The sequence below is a fragment of the Cetorhinus maximus genome, chromosome 23 (assembly GCF_964194155.1).
Source record: "Cetorhinus maximus chromosome 23, sCetMax3.hap1.1, whole genome shotgun sequence".
NCBI lineage: Eukaryota > Metazoa > Chordata > Chondrichthyes > Lamniformes > Cetorhinidae > Cetorhinus > Cetorhinus maximus.
Genome location: NC_135901.1, coordinates 4,101,956 through 4,106,733, shown reverse-complemented (window position 1 = coordinate 4,106,733; position 4,778 = coordinate 4,101,956). Strand labels below are relative to the sequence as shown.

At 46.5% G+C, this 4,778-nt stretch overlaps 1 non-coding gene across 1 annotated transcript; it reads right to left on the bottom strand.

Moving 5' to 3' along the window:
• Positions 1–347: 347 nt before the first annotated feature.
• Positions 348–419, bottom strand: trnad-guc (transfer RNA aspartic acid (anticodon GUC)). Its single transcript has one exon. It is a non-coding gene; the product is annotated as a tRNA-Asp (tRNA).
• Positions 420–4,778: the final 4,359 nt, after the last annotated feature.

Sequence of the window (4,778 nt, the reverse complement as noted above, 5' to 3'; positions counted from 1 at the left end):
CAATGCATCGTGTAAAATCCGGACACCTCGTATCTGCAATCTATCTGCACCCAATCCCCACTCTGGACTGTTTTCGAAGCGGGAGATTGAAGCACACGGTCCGAAAGACATCGACCTGGAAAAATATTCAGGGTATGAAACACTGGATCAACGAGGTTAATAATGAAAAACTCACTCTGGGTTATTGGGTACCTGTCCTGTACTTACCTGTTCGCATCGCCAGAATGACGGATAACAACTTTAACTGTGCAACGAAACACATGTTTGCTTTGAGATTGTCAATACAAAAACGGGACACCGCTCACAACAGAAGATTATTTTTGGTGTAATTGTTAAAATATTGCTTCCTCCCCAGCGGGGAATTGAACCCTGGTCTCCCGCGTGACAGGCGGGGATACTGACCACTATACTACCGAGGAACTGATACCTCGCAGCGGAAGAAGTGAACAGATTAAAATGTTGGCTAATTAAAGTCAATGATGGATAGTCAATGTCTCGGGCACGTGTTCACTTTCCCCGCTCCTCATTGGCTGGAAATTGATATTGTTCACCGGATACAAGAGGGTGGTTTGTTGGTCCGCTGCTCATTTCCCCCGCGGTTCACGTCTGAACCTATCAGTTTCCCTGAAGACCAGCAGCTTCTTCTGGTCCGGGTGGTGGGAAGTGAGGGGAAGCACATTTCTTGATGAGAGTCACTTTCGAAAGCGTCCAACCTGACACTGGGTGTTCAAATCCAGTGGAAAACGTTCCTTACAGAATGAGTGATCTCCCGAGGGACTGTACCTCAATAAACAGTTAACACCAACAGGACAGCCCAAGGAGCCATTTCTTTGCAGAATCCGTGGCGCTTCTGGACTTGTGCCTCGCAAAGCAATTAACACACTCACCATGGTCTATGTATCCCTTCCCCTGGAGGATGGGCGGGCTCGAAGATACTCTGCCTACCAAGGAGGCCAAAACATTCAGGTGAATCTGGTTATCCTTTCGTTATAGGATGGGCGAAGCCTATGGAAATGAACCCCCATAACAGTACCTGTGTAGGGACTGGCTGATGGGAGCCCGCAACGGGTATTGTGTGGGCGCGCTCGGTCTCGGCTCCACCATGTCTCACTGCACACCAAACATTCCAACGTCTGATGCAGCGATGTTTTCAATAGTGGGAATGTCATAACTTCTCGCAGATATGATGAATTTCGGGCCACGGTTTCTGTAGTAGTGTTTAACCTCGGCACCGCTGGTGTTTACATTGCATTGAGTTTCAATCAGTTAGGATAATCCCGATTGCAATCGATGATGCCATTTTCTGCCGGGCCTGAACGCAAGTGTCTCTGACATATAACCGCAGATTCAGGTCACACTGCCATGCTGAAATCCAATTGACACTGACAGGCACTCTGATGGCATTTCGTCTCATTTCAGGACCCAATGCAGTCATGCTTTCTGCGACCTTGCACAGAATTGTGATGTGGTGAGACAGATCCTTGTTCGAGGATCCTCACGGAGCCGGAGTCTGCTCTGCCTCAGCCCTGATCGAAGAGGGCCTCCTGTCTCTGTGGAGGCATTAAGTTGTCCATTGGGGCAGAGGCTATGGCGTTTGCCTTGAAACCCAGGTTTCTGAAGGAGCGAGATCCATCTTCTGAGATGGAGCAGGAACACATCAGATGCTTTCACGGTGCCTTTCCTCTCCATTCAAATAGAGCCACAAAATAAGAACGAGCAACATTTGAATCAGAAGGGAAGGTGGGGGCGGAGGAGTTTGAGGGTTGCTGTTGTAGCAGAGGCGTGGTGGAGATTGTGCGGGCTCCACAGCATTAATTACTCTGTCTTTGTCCCCGCCCGCCACCCCTCAGAAAGGATTGTGGAAGCATTGACAGAATGCATGTCAGATCAGTGAAAGTGACTGAACTCTCTACTTCTTTTCCCAGGGACTGGCGAGTGGGACAGCGACTGCGTTTCCCTGCAGACGGGTCAATGCCAACAGCTGAGTCCGAGTGGATTCCAGGAGCGAAATGGAATTTTGAAGCACAGATTATATGACAGGTAATTCCAAGGCTGGTCAGCGGGTGAGGCCGGCTCCAGGCAAGGAACAGGGCGATTTCTCGGTTTCATCTGCCACCTAGTTGGGGAAATCAAAATTTCACCCCAGCAATTTCTCCTTTCATTCAGCGGGCCAGAGTTACTCTTCAAAGCCGCTTAGATGGGCACTCAGTCGCATCGGCTTTGGTGGCAATTCGGCAGTCGCATGCAGCACAAGACAGAGAGCAGTGAACAGGTCAGATTTCGAGGAGGCCTCCTAGCTAAAAGAATAGATACAGCATCAGTGACAGTACCCGCTCCCACTGGGAGCAGCGTTCAATTCTTGGCCCTGCACATTCCAGATAGTATTTTCCACCATTTCTAAGCTTTTATCTGTTGTATCAATTATTGTCTTCCACACATCTTACTAAGGTGATAGTAATAAATGAACTAAGTCACTAAAGCTATCAGTAATTATGCCATTCCCATTAGTGAGTCTGCCCCCTGTGATCCAATTTATGTTAGGTAAAATATTCTTTATTCATAATATATTTGAAAAAACATTACAAAGTGTTTTCAAAATAGCCATTACAAAAAGTGAATTCATGTTCCAGTTTTCCACATAGATCATGAGGTGCTTCAATGCAGTCAATGAATAATAAAAACATATCAACATGGCCTTTACAGACAGTCAGGCAGCGCAATTGTATTTAAGTTATCCACATAATGGTTGCAGCCTGAGATGCTTTAATGCAATTGTGACACATGTCGTATTCACTGCATGCAGTTCCTTCTCTGTCGCTGGGCCAAAATCCTGGAACTCCCTACCGAACAGCACTGTGGCGAATCCTGGACCACATGGACTGCAGCTGTTCAAAAAGATAGCGCACCAAAAACTTCTCACGGGACAATTATGCAGAGGCCGAAAATGCTGGCCTAGCCAGTGAAATACATATCCCATGAATGAATAACAAATAAATAGTGAACATGTCTTCCAGGAGCCTGTAGCAAACTTCACACAGAGACTCCCAGCCTATGCCCACTCGAGGGCTCCCTGACACCAATAAGGAAGTGAGAGAATTCATGCTCCACAGTGAGTTTCAAGGAGACCTGCCTGGTATATCAGAAAGCAGCACAAAACTGAGTTGTGAGATGCTGAAGGTTTTTCACGCGTGTTAGATCTCGGAATGCCTTCCTTTAAACACAGTCTTCTCTCCTTTATCCATATTTGCCCCTTTGAATGCAGGTGACAATCAGTTCTGGATTTACAGTGATTTATTTCAAATCACAATATAAACCAAAGCAGAATTTCAGAAATGCAACTATATCTTTTTTTTTACCTTTTGCTGTCATTTGTTTGCTGGTGTTCCCATCTATCTGCTGCCCTTGTCTTTCTAGATGTAGAGGCCATATATTCGGAAGGTTCTGTCGAAGGAACATTGGTGACTTCCTGCAGTGCATCTTGTACATGGCACACACTGCTGCTACTGTGCGTCAGTGGTGGCGGGAGTGAATGTTTGTTGTTGTGGTGCCAATTAAGCGGGCTGCTTTGTCCTGGATGGTTTCAAGCTTCTTGAGTGTTATGGAAGATGCACTCATCCAGGCAAGTGGGGAGTATTCCATCAACTCCTGATTTGTGCCTTGTAGATGGTGGATAGGCTTTGGGGAATAGGGGAGTGGGTTACTCATCGCAGGATTCCTAGCCTCTGACCTGCTCTTGTAGCCACAGTATTTATATGGCTAGTGCAGGCCAGCCCTGTGATGATTGAGCCAAGCATAGATCGCCCTCGTTTGTATTCTGTTTGCGGATGTGTCCCTCATTCTCCATTAACCTTGATTTACTGGTGATAATGAACAACCAGTGAGGATTGGACTTCAGGTATCATTCCGTTCCATGTCTGTCTGCCCGATTGGATTATGCAGTTTGTTTGATTTTCCCTGCCGCTCCTGGGAACAGTTGGGTGACAGTTCGATCCGAGGTTAATTTGGTTTCCTCTTGCTGTATGTGTCTGAGCGGCTGACAGCGCCGCTTCGCATTGTAGCTTCATATACCCCGATTCTACACAAACCCCAACAGACAGGAGCTCCAACTAACAGTGCAAAGGCAGTTTTTGTATAGGGGTGAGACTGATTTACATCTCTGTGGACCCCAGAGGGCGCAGTAATAAACGACAGCGTCAGTCAGCTGCAGAGCCGAGATGGTTAGCCTGTTGAATTTAGTGGAGACCTGGAGCTCTACAGAGAAACGACTTTTCGCAAATTTTGCTTTATCTTCATAGCTTTTAGTATCCTTGAGGAGTACAAACCGGGGTTGTGTGCCTGGGTGTTGCCGGTACCAGTATAACTTATAGTTGCCCCTTGTGGTATCATAGTTACAGTTTAAAGTCACCTTTTCTCTTTCTGTCTTAACATCTGATGAGAGTGGATGAGTGACAGAATCTCTATGAGTCCCTTCTGAAAAAAAATATATTAGAACAGAAAAGTTAAGGCGACAGCTGATTGAAATCTGATTGAAACCATGCCTGGGAAATGAGATAAAAGATGAAATGTATTCCCTTCACGATTGCCTGTTAGAATTGCTGCCCACAGAAACCAGATGCTGAGTAGCCACATTGTCGCTGTCCACCCTGTCAAAGGGCTGCTCGATATTTGAAGACACATTTTCTAATCCCGGCCCTCAATAATCTGTTGTTGTGTTTTAGGATGTTTATACCTCCCTTCCTGTGCTCCCTGTTGCGTGGCGAGACTGGCAGGCTTTGAAA